The sequence below is a fragment of the Moschus berezovskii genome, chromosome 17 (assembly GCF_049115385.1).
Source record: "Moschus berezovskii isolate FMDL1 chromosome 17, NW_MosBer_1.0, whole genome shotgun sequence".
In the NCBI taxonomy this organism is placed as follows: domain Eukaryota; kingdom Metazoa; phylum Chordata; class Mammalia; order Artiodactyla; family Moschidae; genus Moschus; species Moschus berezovskii.
Window position 1 is genome coordinate 53175410 of NC_142476.1, and position 12691 is coordinate 53188100.

General features: G+C 39.1%; 1 protein-coding gene across 14 annotated transcripts in view; it reads right to left on the minus strand.

Annotated features, from left to right (window-relative positions):
* The window catches only part of PRRC2C (proline rich coiled-coil 2C), a 97807-nt gene extending 86586 nt beyond the window's left edge, over positions 1-11221 (minus strand). For 9 of the 14 annotated variants that reach the window (XM_055419642.2, XM_055419639.2, XM_055419641.2 and 6 more), the window contains exon 1: positions 11002-11221. The gene's annotated coding sequence lies outside the window, so the exon portion shown is untranslated. Of the gene's footprint in view, positions 1-4931; positions 5052-11001 lie in introns of those variants that run through there. The other 5 variants (XM_055419647.2, XM_055419646.2, XM_055419640.2 and 2 more) reach the window with 2 other exon arrangements.
* Between the last annotated feature and the right edge of the window lie 1470 nt (positions 11222-12691).

Genomic DNA, 12691 nt, shown 5'->3' on the forward strand with positions numbered 1-12691 from the left:
CTCAAAATTCTCCAAGCCAGGCTTTGATAGTATGTGAACCAACAACTTCCAGATGTTCAAGCCGGATTTAGAAAAGATAGAGGAACCAGAGATCAAATTGCCAACATCTGCTGAATCATACAAAAAGCAAGAGAACTCCAGAAAAACATCTACTTCTACATCACTGATTACCCTAAAGCCCTTGACTGTGTGGATCTCAACAAACTGGAATATTCTTAGAGAGAAGGGAATCCCAGACCACCTTACATGCCTCCTGAGAAATCTGTATGCAGGTTGAGAAGTAACAGTTATAACCAGACATGGAACAACAGATTGGTGTCCAACTGGGAAAGGATATACATCAAGGCTGTATATCGTCACCCTGCTTATTTAACTTACAGGCAGAGTACATCATGCGAAATGCCAGGATGGATGAAGCACAAGCTGGAATCAAGATTGCCTGGAGAAATATCAATAACCTCAGGGATGCGGATGACACCGCCCTTATGACAGAAAGCAAAGAGGAACTAAAGAGCCTCTTGATGAAAGTGAAAGAGGAGAGTGAAAAAGCTGGCATAAAATTCAACATTCAAAAAACGAAGATCCTGACATCAAGTCCCATCTATAGGCCATGGCCTATAGATGGGGAAACAATGGAAAGAGTGACAGATTTTATTTTCTTGGGCTCCAAAAAATCACTGCAGCCATGAAATTAAAAGATCCTTGCTTCTTGGAAGAAAAGCTATGACAAACCTACACAGCATAAGTAAAGAGACATTACTTTGCCAACAAAGGTCTGTCTAGTCAAAGCTATGGTTTTTCCAGTAGTCATGTATGGATGTGAGAGCTGGACCACAAACAAGGCTGAACACTGAAGAATTCATGTTTTTGAGCTATGGTATTGGAGGAGACTCTTGAGAGTCCTTGGACTGCAAGGAGATCAAACTAGTCAATCCTAAAGGAAATCAGTCCTGAATATTTATTGGAAGGATTGAAGCTGAAGCTCCAATACTTTGGCCATCTGATGCAAAGAACTGATTCACTGGAAAAGACCCTGATGCTGGGAAAAATTGAAGGAAGGAGGAGAAGGGGATGAGAGAGGATGAGATGATTGGATGGCATCATCGACTCTATGGACATGAATTTCAGCAAGCTCCAGGAGGGGGTGATAGACCGGGAAGCCTGGCAAGCTGCAGTCCATGGGGTCAAAAAGAGTCAGACATGATTGAGCAACTGAACTGAACTCTAATAAGAGGAAGAAACATTAGAGCTCTCTCTCAGTCATGTGAGGACTCAGCTAGAAGGCATTCAGCCATGTGTAAGCCAGGAAGACTTCCCCAGAACCCAGGTATGCTGGCATCCTGGTCTTGCACTCCAGCCTTCAGAACTGTGGTAAACACATTTCTGTTGTTTAAGCCACCTTGCTTATGGTATTTTTCTTATGGTAGCTGGAGCTAACAAAGATAGAGAAGATTGATATATAACTTCAGAAAACAGCATTCATCACTCAAATTTTAACTAGATCTTCTATTTAAAGTAGTCAAGACATTCACCACACTCTTGAGTTCCAAGTCAACTAGCATTCACAAAATCCTTTCTTTTTAAAATTAACTTTTATTGGAATATTAGTTAATTTACAATGTTGTAAAATATTATCTTTCCAAAAAGCTTACTTTTGATTAATCCCTCCTCCAGCTGCTTGACTTTAAACACACTAATCAAAGTACTAATTTTATGTACTCCTTAAATACAAGACAAATGAGAATCGCAGAATATTTGAGGCTGAAAATTATTTTATATTTGAACAGTCAATATGAATTAATGGGACCAGAAATATGAATATATTGGACCCTGTCCTTTCTTTTCTTATTTGCCAAAAACCTCAATAAAGACCTGGAAAGTAGACACCACATATGACACACACATCTCAAAGAGTAACAATACATTAAATGACTTTCTAAAGATTTAAAAAGATCTTTGAATGTTGAATAGAACTAAACTGGATCTAATAAATAGCTATATAGTCAAAGTTCAAGAACTGACTTTCATATATAGAGAATACAGATCTAGTCTGTTCATATCAAAAAGGACAGTTAGTGACAGCTAGAGGTGTGATACTACTGTTTTATAAAAACTGCTACTTTAACAGAAATCTAATGTGCAACTCTGGAATTGTGACAGTTCTACTGAATCTTTTGCTTATCACATTACACTCAATTCTTGTCTTCATTAAGATAAGCAGTAAAAACAAGCTAAACTGGATACGAAAGAAAAACTTTCTGTTCAGTTTATCCACAGGTGGAACAAGTTATATCTTAAACTCATTCTCTACTTTCACCATTAGCCAAGCAACCCAAAGAGCTGTGAAATGAAGTGATAGGTATTTTTGCTGAGGCACAAAATGTGCACCCAACACCATGAGGTATGTGAGAGAAGCTTGCTTCTAGGAAATAAACCTAAGATACTCTCTATCTCTCCTGTTGTTCCATGCCCATGGTTTGTTTTGTTTTCAGAGAAACAGTAACTCTTGTGAAGAGATACATAACTATTTCTGGGGAAGGGGGTGGAGGGGAAGAAGAGCTCTGAAAAGAAAGCCAAATCCTGGTGCAGATGATGGAAGCCAAGAGACAGTGAAGAGGTCTGAAAGGTATTACGGTGTTCAAATATTTGGAAACTTAGAAGATCTTAAAATATGAATGTTAAAGGTCAACTACAGCATCTTCCTGGGCACCAGATACATTCAAGCAGAAGCAAGATAAACCTTTATCAAAAATATTTTAAAAGGTAACTTCTGCTTTGAATGAAGGGTTGAACTGGTCAAGTTCTACGGTCACTTTCATTTTTAATTGTTATAATCACTTTGTTGTTGTTTAGTCGCTAAATCGTATCTAGCTCTTTTGTGACCCCATGAACTGTAGCCCACCAGGTTCTTCTTGTTCATAGGATTTCTCAGGCAAGAAACTGGAGTGAGTTGCCATTTTCATCTCTAGGGGATCTTCCTGACCCAGGGATCGAACTCACATCTCCTGAACTGCGGACAGATTCTTTACCACTGAGTCAACCATGGAGGCTCATAATCAGTAATTCTAAAGTCAAAATGACATAACGCTATTTGCAGCAACATGGATGGGTCTAGAGATTAGCATACTAAGTAACTCAGACAAGAAACACAAGGATATGATACTGCTTATATGTGGAATCTAGGGAAATAACAAATGAACTGAAACAGATTCACCGACAAAGAAAACAAACATGATTCCCAATGAGAAAAGAGATGGGGATAAATTAGGAGTTTGGGATTAACAGATACATACTACTATATATTGGAGAAGGAAATGGCAACCCACTCCAGTGTTCTTGCCTGGAGAATCCCAGGGAAGGGGGAGCCTGGTGGGCTGCCATCTATGGGGTCACACAGAGTCGGACACGACTGAAGTGACTTAGCAGCAGCAGCTACTATATATAAAAGAAACAAACAAGGATCTACTGTATAGCACAGGGAACTATATTCACCATCTTGTAATAACTTATAATAGAAAAGAATATATATGTATAACTGAGTCACTGTGCTATACACCTGACACTAATATAATATTGTAAATCAACCACATTTCGACAAAAAATAAAAAAAATAAAGCAAAGCGTGACGGCCAATATTTCTTAAGAGCATCTGCTTCTGTAATAGCAAAGCTAAGAATATCGCTATATGTTGAATGCCTCTACTACAATATCACTACAGCAAAAGCATTAAAAATTGTCATTTTAAAAAACAAAGTGTAATATAAATAGATCTGTTGACATTCTAATCAAAATGGTAGAAGCACTCAGGCTGCTCTTAGTAACTTAAACATGAAATTAAGACTTTGGGGCCAAGAAAGCCTTAACAATCAGAAAAGAAATGTAGCTATCAAATCTTCTGTACTATAAACCAGCAAAGTGAAACTGTGTGCCTATCACTTCCTCTGTAAGCTGACTGTCAGGGCACTCTTTTGGACAACCTGAAATATTTTAAAACTGTTCCTATTACACAATTACTTCTCTTAAAAACTGATTCAGTTTAAATCTCAGCTGTAACATTTAATAGCTGGGTGATATTTTTATAGCATAATTGTAGCATATACATATTATGGCATAAGCATTTTCTGTCATTAAATGTAATTCTGAATTTTTCTTTCCCCACCTGTGGGCTACATCTTCTGGCCTGTTGTGAGTCTTAAGTGGGTATAGAGCTGTTAAATGGTGTCTAATACTTAATAATGAGCTTAATAAATGGTAATCTAACACTTTCAAACTTATACGTAATAAAAACTAACGCATAAATAATTTCTTAGTCAACTTTGTTTTTTTTAATAAGATTAAGTATGTTGGATATTATGGAAGAAAAAGAGAAGCACTCTCTTAAGATGGTCATCCAACATCATTAATTATTCAAAATTTTTCATATGACTAAAAAGCTGTCTTTAAGGGTTGGAATTTAAAGTTGAAATTTTTAAGTGAAGAAAACTTGTTGGCATCCCTCCCCACCAAGCACCGGCTCTATTCCTCCACCATTAAAACGATCTGTTTCCAGACATGTTAACTTACAGAGCTCTTTATACTTCCATTTTTATACTATGTTTTCAGGTTTGTGACAAATACAAAGAAAAAAAAAGGGGGGTTGGGGGTTGGTGGTGGTGATGGTGAGGTCAGATTTCAAGCAATCAGCACATGTAAGCTGTTCTTGACTTTTCAATCCACATTCAACAGTTCTTTCTTCATCAAGAGAGATAATCTGTCTGCCTCCAAAATGTCAGAAGACTGTGATTCTACAGCTGGGAGATATTTCACCTTTCTACATTCTGTATTATGCAGCCACATGTAACTACACATATCAAAACTTACAGAACTATACATTGAAAAATCCAATTTTTCTTAATCTAAATTTTAACACTTATACAGCAAATATAACCAACCTTCCATATCTCTAGCTTTATTTCAATAACATCCTTTCCTTGCTTTTGAAATAAAATTCCTCTGTCCCATTTCAGAAGCAATTTTTCATGTAATATTCTTCAGTTAAGATCTACAAAATTGAAACCAAACATTAAGTTACTTAAAAGTACAGGTCAAGAAGCAATAATCATATTGCCAAAGTATTTAGTTTTTTTTTCAAAGATTAAATAGTAAGTATAGTTTCACTCATGTATGCTCTTTCCTCTCTGAAAGCTGATAATCTATGTATACTTTAATATACTGTTCCCAAATTACTAGAAATATTTAATAAGCTACAGTGCCCATCTTTAAAATACACTAGATAAACTGCAATTCTGTACTTAGTGTTGTGCAACTACTTAACCCATCTTGGTAATAAGTTCTAAGCTTTCTGTTCTGAGAGACCATTTCTCCAGTCTCTCAATTGTTTTTGACGTTGTTCTAAACGCATCCTTAACATCTCTCCTTAAGGAGCCTTTCAGAGCACTGGCCTTCACAGGGCCTTTGTGCAAATAGAAAAACACACCCTCTGGGAAAACAGGTATCCGTCTTGGTGAGGGGGTTGATGCCTTGGGAGGGAGAAGAGGAGGCACAACTTCCCCTAGGAGGCCTACACAGGGCACAGGACTCTGCAAGCAGATTATGGGATGGATTTCAGCCCTTGCTACCTCCCTCAGCCTGGCATCTCTGTGCAGTACACAAACGGTACAACCATAGACAGCAGCCCTGCACTTTCAGATTATATATCAGGAAAGAATGAGGAAGGAAGATCAATTTTAACTTCTGTAAACACCCATTCTCTAACTACATATACATCCAAGAGGAGATCTTCCAGTCTCATTGAGAATATCCTCAATGGAAGCCTTCAAATTTTTATTTTTCATGTTTTTCTGTTTTAAATGTGGTTAAGACTCATGTGTCTGACTCTGCGATCCCACGGACTGTAGCCCACCAAGCTCTTCTGTCCATGGAATTCTCCAGGCAAGAATACTGGAGTGGGTAGCCATTCCCTTCTCCAGGGAATCTTTCCAACCTGGATCAAACCTGGGTCTCCAACATTGCAGGTGGATTCTTTACCGTCTGAGCCATCAGGGACGACTCACGTGATATCAAAGACTACTACATTCAAAAAGCATAGGAAACACATTTAATGTGATCTTTGTAACAATCCTCTAAGATAGGGAAAACAGGCATGATCTTTATTTTCCAGATGAATACAGTGTATCTACAATTTGAAGAAGCCAAGTCACTTGCCCCAAAAGTTTAACAGCTTTTGGCACAAAGTGACAAAAGGACTAACCCTAGGTTTTAAAACTCCTAGTCCAGAGCTCATTTGAATATTCAACCTACCAAAAATTAAGAAGTCTCACTACTAATTTCTCCATACTTAACCTTTCAACCTCATTACCTGACCTATATTCTCTTAGGGTCCACCACCAATCACTCAAGCCAAAGCCAAGAGCCAGTTTTCACATATTTTTCTGAATTTGGCTACATAAGGCTCTAACAAAACCTAATTTTCAGACTTTTCTCTTCCACTTTGATTTCTGTAGTGACAAGTTACTCATTAGTGTTCTCCTTCTCTTACCATAGATTGTCTTAGACATCCTATTACATTCCTCTAAATAAACTCATTCCACCTTGCAGTTTATCCTGGTCATGGCTGACCCAAGTATGTAGTTAAGGTTCCAATTTATATCTCTACTCCTGCAATGCTACCATCTCCTGTTTGATGAATCTATTTCTAGACTTTCACCACTTCTGGCCTTCATTAATTCTAACTGCTGCCTGATTCTGCAGTATTCATTTCTTACAGCAGTTTTGTTCCAAAGGGTGGAATACAAATGACTACTGATGGTATATTACATGATTTTAAGTGGTCCATAGAGGGATATTTAAAATTACATGTTTACTTCAACACATGTTGAGGGAAAACTCTAACACCAAATAATCATGTAAATTTTTCTTTCAAATTCATTTAATTAAAAGACAGTAAGCTGAATTAAAGAAAAATGTTGACAGATGAAGATAAAGCAAAAACGAAATGACTAAAGTTTGGGAAACACTGGCCACTAGGAAATTCATGTAGTATACAAGTTAAGCACTGAGGCCCTGGGTCAATGATTCAAATCTCACTTACTAGCTAAGTAACTTTGGACAAATGTCTAAATCTCTTTAAATCCCAGTTTTCTACTTGTGTCATGTTAATAAAATAATCCACACTGTAGGCTTACTGTATGGAATGAGAGAATCCTCAAAGTGTTCTTAGTTCAGTGCCTGGCATGGTAAGTGCTCATTGAATATTAATAATTACAGTTGGTCTCTTCTGGCCATCATGCCTTTACTTGTAATCAACTGGACACTTGACCTATACTATAGACAGTTTTCCATATATAAATTTTCTGCCCAAATTTTCATTGCCTGCCTGTATATTTTTAATTTTCTAGTATGAATCCAAAGATTACACAGTAACTTTTAATATTAAAGACTGAGCATCTTGGCAGCAGGAACCAAAAGCCATTTTCCTCTGATGCACTGTGCCTTACAAAATTAAAAGAATCTGTAATGTTTGTTGAATAAATCTAAAAATTAGGAAGGATAATCTGATGCAAGTAAATCTCACAATGTACAGTACAGAAACACAAACTACCTGACAGCATTTGATTCCAATAGGTAAATAAAGGGGGGGATGACGGGGTATTCTTTTGCCCTACTATTTGTCAGTTGAACCTTAATTGTGGGTCTAATCTTTATGTTTCCTGATCTCATTCATTAACATATAATAAACTCTAGGCATATGCCAACTATTGTACAAAGTGATAAGAACACAGCAACTGTCTAGTAAGGGAAAACAGACTAGTATCAGAACAGACAAGTAAACAGACTACTACTAGATAATGTTATGTAAATAATACCCATAATGTTTTTTAAAACTAGAAGTGCTCCACAAATGCTGATGATGTCCTACTCTTTTTTAATGTAGAACACCCAGCACCACCACATATGGATCAGTATATTATACTGACAAAGATAATTTCATTGGTATCTTGTGTTCGACTCTAGGTACAGACTAATCACATAAAACTTTGTTTGCCAACCAGACAACTGTTGAAACTCAGTAACAGCCTTTCTTCTGATTTGCCAGCAAATATGTTCACACACAGGCCCCAAAATGTGACAGGCATTCTGTCAATCAAAAGCAAAATAATGACTAGAAATATAACTGGCAAAAAGGTCAAACTATATTTAGCCTGGGGGGAGGGTGGTGGTGGTGGACACACAATAAAAAGTTTGCTGAAGTTAGCCTCCCCAGAGAACACTTTTACCCCAAAAGATGTACTGACTGATGCATCAATGGCATTACTGAGAATTTTTAAATGTTATGACTCAAAACTAACATATCAATTCTCAAGACTTCTAAACAACAGTTAACACGGATTGAGACGTTTTCACGGGGTTAGCCAGTTAATAAACTGACAAGTTTTGCTTTACTGAAGGTATATTAGTCATACCTCAAGCAGATACAACTTTTGGATCCCCTTCATGGTAAGAATAGGGTTCTATACCAATTTGTGTTAACATTTTATCAGTGATCAATTCTTGCTTTACACAAATACAGCATAAATAGAATCTGAAACACAAGTTACTCAAGTGACTTACATACCGAAGTGGTGTTTGGGGGATGACAGAGAGAGGAAACCACTTGGAGGTTTAATATAGTCTTGGAGGACATAATTTAGTCTTCAAAGAGATATTACCAGTAAAGACAGAGGGGTAAGGGTAGAGGAGAGACAGGAACTGGGATGAGCCAGAACTTCTATATTTTCAGCCATGCCCAATATATTGATACCAGGTGTACTGACTCCAGAACAAGAAGAAATCTTTAAGAAACAAAACCTAACACATAAGTGTTTTGTAAAAAAGATATTTAGGTCTAAAAATATCTTTAAAAAGGGGGGAGGAACTATTTATTAAGTTCTCAAAGAAGGTATACTCTATTCTGATAATAAACAGGTTACCCTCTGCTCAGTATTTTCTTCTACCATTATCCTGCCATTCTCCTTCCACTGCTAGCTGACCTCTTAGTATGTACTGAGCACAGCAATCAGCCCTTTACATACATTATCTATGATAACCCTATAGCAAGACTTTGAAGGAGTTATTATCATCATCTTCAGTTTACAGATGAGAAAATATTTTATCAGTATAGGCCAGATAGCAGAATTTAAAACTCATGTTATACCATAGAGTTTTACTCAATTGGCCTTTAAATCATTGAAAATACAAAAATTAGCTTCTACCCCATCCCCAGAATAGCTGTAATCTACTTTTTACATCTTGCAATACTTTAACCTTCACATGCAACAATGATTTTATACTGACTCAAGGAAAACAAAAACTAGGCTAATAATACTGTATCTTAGTTACTACAGTTTACAAAATTACAAAGAACAGGGAGACAGCTTGATAGCTCACAGCATCCCCTTTCTATTTAGACAATCTGGGTCTGAATCTATGCACACCATCAAAAACTGCCGTGTGACCTTGGTCAAACCACTTTAATTTCTCAAATTTCATTTCTTCATCTGTAAAATGGGGATGATGATAATACCTCTCTCAAAGGCTTGCTGTAAGATTAACAAAGAGAATGTCTGTAAAGGGCATATTTCTGTGCTCAGTAAAGGTCAACTAGTGGAGGTGGGAAAACAACCATATATAGAACTCACTCGACCAAAATATAAAAGTAAAATTAAAAGTCCATATTCTGAAGATTCCACTAAGGAAAACGAGAGAATCATTAGTTGACTGTATGCTAGAAACTCAAATTCCATCTATTCCTCCTCTTTTTAGGAGATCAATGCATCTGAGGTGGGCCAGAAAAGATGCTGCAGTGCATCTGATGGCACACACCTAAAAATGGCTCCAGTCAAAGCAGCATCTTAATTACCAACAGGGGCGGTTAAATCTACTTTTAACAAATGCTGGACTCGGACTTGGTGGGCGCTTAAGTTATCATCCTATCATTTCTATCTGTAGGAATAAGTTATCAAGCCCTCAAATCAAGAATCCTGATTCTTCTGAGGGCATTCCAAATGAAAATCCTACAGCACAGCCGCCTACTGTACAATTCAAGTACCCTGGCAAGGTATGAATCTATGGACCTAGGTTGAAGATCGGTCAATGCGGAAATCCGGGTAGCCTTAGAAGCCAGCAAACATCAGGCATGTCAGAAACCTCAAACAGATCAGGTCAAAACAAATATACATCACTTTAAAGGAATGAGACACATTCCCCTCGAGGAAAGGAAGAATTTAACAGGATTCCAATTGCCCGCTCCCACCCGCCATACCTTTTTCTTCAAGTCCTAAAGTGGGGCCTTTACCGTAACACCCATACTAACGCTATCTCAAAGACGGGAAGCTGCAGGGTGGGATTCACCCTGCAGGTTAGGGGATGGAGAGGCCTAGGGGGAGAAAAGGCTATCCGAACCCGCCTCTAGAGTGGGGGCAGCACGTCCCTAGCGGACGGAGGAATAGTGCTGATTCCCTCAAGAGCCCCTGACTGAGCCGATCTTTAACCCAGTCTCTCCCGCACACGACTCATTGCAAATTTCACCCTCACTGAACGCGAAGAAGAGGCAGGCATTAAAGGGCCTACATGAGCCCTTCAGTCTGGGGAACGCGTGCCCACATTACGAAAAGAAACCGCACACCCGTCTATCCCGCGGGAAGGAAAACTCCCTTCCCTTAACCGGCAACACGCGTAATCCCCCTGCAGGGCCTGAGCTGAGGCCTGGGTGAGAGGAGACCGACGGGTCCGGAACTCCCGCTGCAGACCACATGGGGCGGATCCGACTCCGGTTTCCCGCTCCCCGAGCAGGAGGCCGAGGGTCCCCCAGAAGCAGAGACGATGGTAGTAAACGAGAAAAAAGGGGATGCCCGACCCGAAGGCCCCACTGCACGCGGCTCCGCATGCCCCCGGCCGCCCCACGCCAGCCCTCCCCGATGGGGCCCGCTTTGATCGCAGTTCCTACGCCCTCGCTTTCCTTACCCGCCAGGGTGAGTGTCAAGCTGAGTGTGTTTGCGCACTTCGAGGGGTTCCGCCGAGTTCTAATACGGGGAAAGGGAAGGGGGAAATAGGAGTAGGGGGCGGCTGGAAGGACCACGGGACCTGGGAAGCCGAAGCTACAGGATGGACAAACCGCCAAAGCACTTTCGCTGCCGCCCGAGAGGGAGATAGCGAGCGAGAAAAAGAAGCAAGATGGCGGCTAGCCAGCCCCTACGTACGACGTCATGCGGCGGCGTGCGTATGGCGAATCCCCGCAAGACCGCCCCCACGGCGCGGAGACGGCCGGATCACGTGACAACTCCGTGGCGGCCCAACCCTGGCGGAAGGCTACGGCGCCTCTTGCTGGACGGAGGGAGATCCTACGATTAGAGCTCGCGCTGCAGGGTAAAGATTTTGTCTGAGATCTCTCCAAGAACTCGAGACCATTACCGGTTGTTATGCTTCAGAGAAGTGAGCGCATTTGGTAGGTACTGGTTAGTTGTATGACTTTTGGTTCAAGCAACAGTTTCGCAGTTTAATTAAAATTAAGCTATGGATAAAAAAATTAAATTAAGCTATGCATAAAATTTAACCTTGATATTTGGCAATATGTTGGTGTTTTCTAGAAAGGTGCAAAACACAACACTCAATACTCATAACACCAATTCCTGTGTGTTGCTAAAGATATAGAGATAAATGCATTATGATATATTATGGAATATTTGGAAGCCATTAAATTCTGAGTAATGTCTAAAGATAAGGGAAATGCTTAAGCCATAATATGCTTATGCCGTAAATATGCTATAAAAACACACATATTAAAAAAGCATATATATACATATTTATAGAAAAAACTTTAAAATGTATTCTGAACTATTTGTAATGGCAAACACATGAATAGTTTTCAGAGCCATCAGATTTTAAAAAAAATGTTATGTTCACCTTTCTATAATACCAAGATTTTACAGTCAAAAAAATGGTTTGGTTTTTTTTGTTTTACAATTTTTGGCTGCACCCATGGGCGTGTGGGACCTTAGTTTCCCCACCAGGGATTGAACCTTTGTCCCTACGTTGGAAGGCATAGTCTTAACCTCTGAACCACAGGAGAAGTCCCAGGAAGAGTTTTAATGTGTAGTGAAAAAAGTTCATGACTCATAAAATTGTTTTGAGAAACAAATGATAAATGTGTGCGTACATTTATACAGTGTATATATATGTATATGTAGTGTGCATGCATGTGTAACTATATAGCCTTGTGTTTCAGATTTTAAAAGATTGCATTTTTTAAGGCTTTAAATAAAGCTCAAACAGGTTAGCTGTCTTCTACACCATTATGATTATGAAATTGTCACTGTAGAAGTGTTGGAACAAATAAAATAATAAAGAGAGGTAAATCACAGGCATTCAGCCCCCACACCATTCATATCAATGATCTTTTGAAGTGGAAGTGCTTAGGTGGTGCAGCCAGGGAAAGGCCTGCTGGCCACCCTCAAGCAGACAGGAAGCATTACTTTGGTGAATTTTCCAGAATACTCTGGAATGTTGTATGTAGTATGTTAGAACAGAAGTATCTTTCATTAGCAACATGGAACAGCTCCAGCAATCAGATGAACTTACCTTAACCAAGGTCACAAGACTGGCATGTGCAACCAGAATAGTTATTAATTTCCAGGACCTGTAATTTGCATACCTG